Below are 8,526 nucleotides of genomic sequence, written 5' to 3'. Positions count from 1 at the left end.
AAAAAAAGAAAAAGGAAAAAAGAAAATTAGTCACAAATTTTGTTTTGTTTTGTTTCTTTTTAAATTATAACTAAAAGCTAGAGAGATATTTTAGACTCTTCTTGGTTTCATAAGACATTTTTAAGGGCAAATAATCAATTATTTTATACAAAATGGTTTTTGTTGTTGTTTGAGACAGGGTTTCTCTGTGTAATAACCTTGGTTGTCTTGGAACTCACTTTATAGACCAGGCTAGCCTCCAATCCACCTGCCTGCGTCTCCCGAGTACCGGAATTAAAGCTATGCCTGATTGCCTGGTTAATGTAAATTGTTTTTTGTTTTTTTTTAAACAACTTAGTAAAGAAGCGCAAAGCTTATAAGCCATTAATTGCTTAATAAAAGCCATACAACCAAGAAGTATTTTTTAAAGCTTTAATGAGGTATTTTGGCATTATACAGTTAATTATTTAGATGGTTTCAAAAAGTACTGACCTTCCCACAAAAATACGTAAATAGTATTTTACACCAACCTGGTTTTGTGATTCTTAAACAGATAGAAATTCCTCTATTGGGGGAGGTCCCCTCAGTCACCACCAGCAGCCCTGACTGCTACAGAAGGACTGCTGTAATGCAAAGAAGGACTGCTGTAATGTAAAACTAGAACTGGGTTTCCAGGCTGGAGGAAAGACTCCACAGAGAGCCAGTCTGAAATTAGCAAATAAAAAAAAAAAGTGTGTGGTAGTAAGAGGGCAGGAAACACAGTGTGGGGCAGGGCTACCGCCATACTCCCTTCTGTGCTCCTACGGTGGCCTTGGGATACCTAACTTTAAAAGACCACTGCCCCATGTCACCTGAAGATGGAAGTAGCCTAAGACTGTCCTTGCTCCAGGTCAAGAGTGACTCATCCACAGCCTGAGAAAACACAATTCATTAAAACACTGTCCCTGAGTGTCTCTGCCTGATAGAAAGGCCACTGTTCTCCAAGCACTCCTCTGAGGTAAGGCCCACCATTACCCAGCTCTTCATTTAACAAAGGTTCACTCGAAATCACCAGGATGTTCTGAGACACAGGGAACCTGCAGGATGGAGGGGAGCCGACATCCATGCTCTAAGAAGGGGGTAAGTGTAAGGCAGTAATGTAAAAATCTAGTTTCTTTCTGGGCGGGGCTCCCACGCCTGCATGGGATGTAAGAGGAAGGACTGAGGACGGCCAGAGATGGAGAAAGCCATTCAGCTATAGGAGCCAAAGAAACAACCCTAGCCACCATCGAGCGCCTTAACTACCTTCCTTCCCTTTACAAGGAAGGACAGCAATTAGGAAATATTACTTGGGCTTGCAGGCTTCTGTCCTGGCCCAGTGAACCCACAGAGACGTCCCCACAAATTACTGGAAACTGCACTTTGAACTCAGGCTTTGGCAAGGAGCCCAGGCAAACAGAAATGTAGAAGTTCTCTTCCTCTGAGGCCCCCTGCACCGGGGTGTCCCACAGACAGGCCAGAGCCGATGGCAACAGGTTGGAATGAGGCCACACCAGCCAGGAGAACAAGCCTGAACCGGCATCATTTCCTACTGCCTCTGCTATTTCTGTAAAAGGTTTTGTTTTGTTTTTTTTTTTTTTTTTTTTTTTTTTTTGGCTTCTTCTCCCTCATTTTGTTGGACTGGATGACAGTTGCAGGTCCCATCAAGAGGAAACACTGCCACAATTTTCAGAAAACACTTGTTTGGTCCTGAACACAACTCTATCATCTACACCATTAAGTAGTGTCTGGGGCTGGGTGGTTCATCAGTAGCAAGGACAGAAATGGGCCAGGGCAGTTGCTAAGCACACTCTTAGAAACCTCCAGGAACCACGAAGCTTGTGAACTCGGCCACTGACAGGGACTCAGAGTTTCTTCCGCCCACCAGATTTCCCCACATGCTGTTAAAATAAACCAGCAAGGCCCAGTCCAGAATGGGCTGCCTCAGCAACACAGGCCCCAGACCTGCCCCTGCTTTTTCAGAAGATGCCATCAGCTTCTGCTGTCACGTGTGGCCCTAAGAACATACAATTTGGACAAACAAATCAAGCAAGGCAGGACAAACCAAAGAGGCCAAAGACAGACAGAGAGAACTAAGCATTAGTCAGCTGGAGCAGCTGGAGCAGCTTCTGGGCTGGAAGGCAACTCCCCAGGGATCCTGAGCCATTAGCTTGTGCCAGGAGGAGAGGAAGGGAGAGGGAGGAAGGGAGAGGGAGCCGATTGTAGGGTTCCTGCAGGGTTCCGCCAGACCAAGCATTCTTCCAAGACTGACTGGAAAGCCAGCAAGACCTCACTCATTTAACCCTTCTCTCACAGGCCATTTTACCCTGTGTTTGTACTGTTTCATGCACAATGCCTGGGCAGAGGAGTGACCGCTTCTGATAACACTATGAAGAAAAATATCCAGAGGGTGTCTTTTTAAGCTCCACGTTTCCTCTAGGGACACAATGTTTCCTAGAACTGCTCATTCCGTCCCTCAGCCCACAGCTTCCTTTTTTTCCCCCACTCCCTGACCTGCAACTCACCCAATTCTATAATAATTAGCAGTCGATGAACAGCACCCAATTTATATGGGTCAGCGTTAACAGAGTGGAAGATGGCCGTGTCCTTGCACCCATGAGTGTGAAGCCCGAAGACAAGCTTGGGTGTCACTCCGTCAGGAGCCCTCCTGTTGTTGAGACATGGTCTCTCATTGGGTTGGAGTCACCAATTCAGTGGAGCTGGCTTACAGTGAGCCACATGGACTCTCTTGTCTCTTCCTCCTCCTGATGCTACTGTATCTGCCTTTCTTTACATGAGCTGCAGGTCCTGGGGCCTGAATTCAGGCCCTCACATTTGTACAGGAAGCACATTGCTCACTGAGCTTTCTCTGTGGCCCTACACATTTTTTTTTCTTAATCCTGCTGGTCTGACTCATTTTAGGGCACCCCTGGCTGGCCCTATGGTCCTCTCCAAAGGTCCGCATAGCTCAGCTGTCTGCTTTCATAGCAAGCACAGACCCCATCCTTTCTCTCTTCCCTTTCCCCACCCAGAGGGTCCTAGTAATGTCAGGCAAACAGTAAGTCTGCGTTTCCCGTAGCATCTACAGAATCATTCTCTTGCTCATGCATCCCTTACACATTTATTATGATGTCCTCCAATGAAATAGGGCTCAATGCCTGCATTGCTCTTAGGCTGTGTCCTCATTTATCAAATATGGAGATAGAAAAATACTTAACTCAAGGTTGGGGCATGTTACAACCGACAGCTAGTGGGAGGGGTCCTTCCTAGCACATGAGGCCTTACTCTTACAGGGATACGGTTGGGTAGAATGCCAGGTAAGCAGTCTAAGCTGAGAAGTGTCTGGGTAGGCTGATTTCAAGACCCAGCTCAAGCCAGCACAGATCCACACGGGGCCTTCTGAAGCCGAGAACGGCTACTAAGTGCTGGAGAATCCCTGAGGAGGGCTTCCACAGCCAGAGAGCCCTGAATCTTTGCACCTTCCCCTACAGGTTCTGAGTCTAAAGGCCTGGTCAGTCTCTGGGCGGTCCTGATGCTGGAAAATATGGAATGAGTATGGAAGAGGAGTGGAGAAGAGTGAAGGTCAAGGGCTTGGAAAGCAGCAAGAGGCACTAGCACCAGAAGATCCAGGGGTGAGCAGGAACTGAAGACCACTGGATCTGCTGTGGGTGTAGGGTAAGGTCAGGGATCGACGCCAGCCTGGGGCCATTCTCACCTGACTCCCTAAAAGCCTTGCTTAGTACCTGTGTGGCACTGCTGTGCTGGAGGATTACTTTGGTTTATACTGCTAAATACTCAAACTTTATTAAAACATTATACAATATGCAGACCATCATCTTCAGATTTGTGTTACTCTGATTTTTTGAGCTGAAGGCCAAGGGGAAGCACATTTTCAAGAACATAACTTTGCCCCGACTCTCAGGACCCTTAAGCCCAGTGATACTGCACAAAAAGAGGCAGCCCTATACCCTTCCTCTGATAGAATTAAGAGAACCCTAAGTAGCAACTTATGAAACCCCAAAATACATGTTAATACATTCTACACACATTAGAATGTTTTAAATATATAAATGGGTTCAGTATTCCTTGGAAACGTCCACCCCAGCAGCTCTGCGCACCAGCTGCACAGCACGCAGGGTAGCCCAATGGAGACAGTCAGCAAGTCTGACTCCTAACCCAGGTTCTTCTTTCCTAATGTCAACTAATGACCTCACCGTCTACCTTTGGCCCTGTTCCCAATTTCTCAGCTCAACTAGAAAGCCTTGTCAGACCCTTCCCAACCACCCATGGTCCCTGCAGTCCAGGTCTTCATTCCCTCCACCCAGCCCCTCGGTGCCTCATTCATTGTCACCAAATAAAGGAATCCAGTCCAGAGTTCCAACCACCGCCCCTAGCCCAGGGAGCCTCACTACCTCTCAATATCCAGCCATGTTCTCTTTAAAGGGAACTCTTCCAAATGCACAGTGCACTGCCCAGAATGGAGTCTGCATCATGCTGCATCCGGGCCAATGGTGTGGCTCATAAGAGACTGCTGGGAAGATGGGCCCAGTTGGGCTGCACAACCCTCTTGCTCTTCCTTCTTCCTCCTCTGCTGAGCCTGCAATTCAAGTGCAATGGACGAAGTCTGGCAGCCACCTTGGACACCAAGGCAACTATGAGAATGAACTTGATGCTTTGGAACACAAAAGCCCAAGTCTGGGAGCAGCCTGGGTCCTTGACCATGCTTGGGGCTCGAACACCTGCTCTGAGTAGCCTTCCCTGTGAGTTTTATGTGAGGAGACAATTTCTGTATCATGTCTTTATTATTCATAGCTGCAAGTGAGTCAAAGCTGCAGAATCAAGGCTGCAAATGAATATGTTCCTGAAAACCATTAATGGCTCTCAAATTCCAATGAAACAACGTCTTCTTGATCCAACAGCTATGGCAACCCAATCTCTGGAGGCAAACTTCCTTTCCGGGTTTCTTCTACCCTTCCTGGGTACTACCCAGGAGTAGGGCCCTTACTGGGAGCAACGGGTCAGTTCCTGGAGCTAAGCAGGAATGGGTCTCAGTAGCCTCTCTGCAGCCCAGCCATTCTCTCTGCAGAAATGGGTTTGTCGTGCATCTCCTCCCCTTTTGATTTCAACCTAATATCTTGCACAAAAGTCCCAGCAAGCCAGAGCACCCAAATCCAAACAAAATTATACAATAGCATGCAACAGTTGCTCTGATTGTAAAGCCACGTTTTAGTTTGCTTCCTTCAAAATGAGGTAACCAGGGCTCACAGGAGTGGCTGTGGTTGGTATGAAGCTGGTGAGCGCTGACTCCTGCTCTTTCTTCAATTTACCACGGGATCAGAGGTGCTCACTGAACGAAAAATGAAACCCTCAGTCTCCAGGTACTGAACTGTCAATTAAGAGGGACTGAGCCTAAGCTGCAGTGTCCAGGAGGTCTCAGTCCGCACCAACTAGGCTGGCTAAAGACACAACATAGAGAACAAATACGATGGGGTTAGTTTTCAAACATCAGAAGGTTTCCTATTCATTTCCACGTCCAAAGGAACTGCCATAATTGGCCCAGTATCCAGAGAAGTCAGATTATATACCAGGTCAAAGGATGTGTCTCCCTGTGATACTCATAAAACCCTACTGGCTGGGGCTCCACACTATTAAAAAGCATCAAGATGTTGGCCTACTTGAGAAACCACATCCTGTCAGGCTCTTGAGGTATGGTGCAGGAGTTGAATGACCAGATGTGGCAAGTTGAGCTAAAGATGCCTGGAGAGTAGAGCAGCCTTAGAGTATCAGTTAAGACAAGGGCTGTACATGACTATCTTTCAGGAAAGTGGCTGCATTGGGTGTCATTGACATCAGAGGAAAGGATTTAGATCATCTGGTGAAGGTTGGCTTTGTAGATTTCAGAGTTTTGAGTGAGGTGTCTACTCTCCACCTCTGAAATATAACCAGAGAGGGCAGGCCAAGATCACCTGCTGCCTAAGAAGAAATTCACAGGGATGTGGCTCCTCAGCACAGCCAATGCAGAAGAAACAGAAGTAGGGGCAGGGTTAGGGACACCCTGGCTAAAGAATGCTCAGAAGTGAAATGGGAAAAGAATGTTCTGGACCATGACCCCAGACAAGGTCTCTATCTTTCAGAGAGTGAACTAGGACAAACTGGTGTGGGTAGGAGCAGACCCAACGACTCCGATGTTTGTGACCTCCACAGCCTGATGCCCACACTCGGCACATTTAGCAAATGACCTCTCTAAAATGACCCACACTTGGCAAATGACCTCTTTAAAATGCCTGTAGAGTGGAGGTGATAACCAATACCTACTTGACAGTGTCAGAAGGAAATGAAAGAGGGTACCACCGCACAGTGCTGGCAGTGGGGAGCGCTCACAGAGGGTATCCTTTTCCCTACTTCACAGGTCCCTCCCCAACCCGAGCTAACCCATAAACACTGGGCTGGCAGATCCGGTGCCAGCCAGCCTTCTCCCAAGCTCTGAGTGAACACCGGGTTCTTTAGGTGTTGGCTGATTGACTAATAGGCGCTGGAGCAGCCGAGCTGTTAGGTCACGTGTGACAACATGTTCCTACCGTCAGAGAAACCTCCACCAGCCCTTTATGTGGGGAAGAAAAAGCAGCAACTCTTCGAGCCTTTTAAAGTAAACCAAAATGTCCCTCGCTGCCCACTCCCCATTAGGAAGACGAAGGATGAGCGTTGGCCGGGGGTGGGGGGGCAGCTTGGCGTTCTGGCCTTCTTGAGACTTGCAGTGCCATGCTGCAGAGTACCTGCTGGGGTCTTGCGGTTCAGCTCCGAGAAGCCGAAATGCCAGTCCAGCCTTTCATTTGTCCCGATCAAAGCAGCAGTGGGGCGGTGCAGACCTGAGTCTGCAAAATGTATGCTCCCACCAGGGTGCAGAGCTCACCTGTCCCTGCTGGAGCAAGGTGCGCCCTAGCCAACATAGTCACGTGGCCGCCCAGCCCTCCTCGAGTTACCTGGAATGTCTGGGCGGAGGCCGGAAAGACCTGGAGCTGCGCGCGCAGGTGGTGTGCCACAATTACTCTTGTTTGTCTTGAAACCGAGTGTGTGTGTCCGGGGGTGGAAGTGGGCGGGGGGGGGGGTTGCATTCAACCCTCCTTTGGGAGGAGTAAAGAGGGGCTGCAAAATACACCCGAAGTGCATACCTAAATCTGCTGTGGGTGGGGACCGAAGCCTTGGCACCCATCCCCGCTGTTGTGGCCAGATCAGAAGGGTCATTGTGTGAGCCATGGCGACTGAGCCTGGCTGTATAATAGGCGCATTATGAGGCTATGCACCTGGCTCCCGCGGAGCCTGGGAGTGAAAAGCTGCTTGCAGAAAGCCGAGAGGAGGCCTTCCGTTGTGTCAAAAGAAGGCTGTACGCGATATCTAATTCCAGTCATTGTGTGGGGGCATCACAGAGCCCCGGGAGGCCGAAGGGTGCCTGCCAGTCACTTCCCAGCCACTGGGACTTCTCAGTCCCTCCGGCCCCTCCCTCCGAGGACCTTATAAAACAAAGGGGAAACAGTTTTACTGTGCCCCAGTATCAAAGAAATTGGATGCTAACAGGTTTAGTTTAGTTCAGAAAGGAGGAAGAAAACACTGGAAGGGTTTCCCCTTGGGGGGGTGGGGGGTAGGACACAGGCACCTCCGAAATTAACCTAACTGGAAAAGGAAGAAAAGTCAGATAATATCCTTTCTGCTGTCCCCTAATACCTTAAGGAGTTCAAAGGTTTTCCAAGCCTGGGGCATTGGCAGTTATAATTACACAGTAAAATACCTAAGGTTAATGAGTAACCTCCAAAGGAAGTTACTGCACATAATGACGGCAATTTCTCTGAACTAAATGTTAAAAATAAGGCCTGTAATACTATGCGAAGGAAATGGTGGCAATTGGCAAATGGAACCCCGTTGCTTGGTAACAAAACCTGAGCTATGAGCTCTCTCTCTACCTGCCCGAAAGCGGTGGGAGGGAAGAGCTGGATTCCCGACTGCAGTCTGAGAAGCAGGCAACCTTCTACAGAGCTGGCCAGCCCAGAAACCCGAAGCAGAGGTGGCTGGCCCAGGAAGAATTTCCTAAGAATTTCTAAGCAGTAAAGGAAGTCAGAGGTGATCTGAAAGTGAGGTAGGACGAGTTTAAGTAAGTACTCCACAAACAGAACCCTTCAGACAAACCCACACTCAGCAAAATCTCACCCGCTTCTCGCCTTCAGTCTGTCCTAACAGACTTACACTTTGAACCAGTGCAGCCAAGAACTGAGTCAGGAAAGAAGTACAGTTAAGACAACCCAACCGAGCAGTATTCCTTGCAGAAGAACATCTGTACACATTTGAACTCTCCAGTTCTGGCTGTACATCTGAGAGACTCAACTCCTTCAGTCTGATGGAGAATCAACTAGAAATTGCCTACAACAAAGTCATTGTTGCCTTAAAGCGGCATGGGATGGGAGCTATTTAGTGAGAGGCTGGGTTGAAGGTGGGTGTTTAAAATCCCTATTCGTTCTACAGCTGCTGTTCTCTGTGCTG

The 8,526-nt window shown here is 48.4% G+C and overlaps 1 long non-coding RNA gene across 1 annotated transcript in view; it reads right to left on the bottom strand.

Annotated features, from left to right (window-relative positions):
- Positions 1-7,381, bottom strand: part of LOC116095123 — a 16,530-nt gene extending 9,149 nt beyond the window's left edge. Inside the window, exons 1-2 of the long non-coding RNA XR_004120463.1 lie at positions 6,978-7,381; positions 4,410-5,453 (exon numbers count right to left, since the gene is read on the bottom strand). This is a non-coding gene — a long non-coding RNA (uncharacterized LOC116095123). The remainder of the gene's footprint in view (positions 1-4,409; positions 5,454-6,977) is intronic.
- Positions 7,382-8,526: the final 1,145 nt, after the last annotated feature.

The sequence above is a fragment of the Mastomys coucha genome, unplaced genomic scaffold (assembly GCF_008632895.1).
Source record: "Mastomys coucha isolate ucsf_1 unplaced genomic scaffold, UCSF_Mcou_1 pScaffold17, whole genome shotgun sequence".
In the NCBI taxonomy this organism is placed as follows: Eukaryota; Metazoa; Chordata; class Mammalia; order Rodentia; family Muridae; genus Mastomys; species Mastomys coucha.
This window is presented reverse-complemented; position numbering and strand designations above follow the sequence as displayed.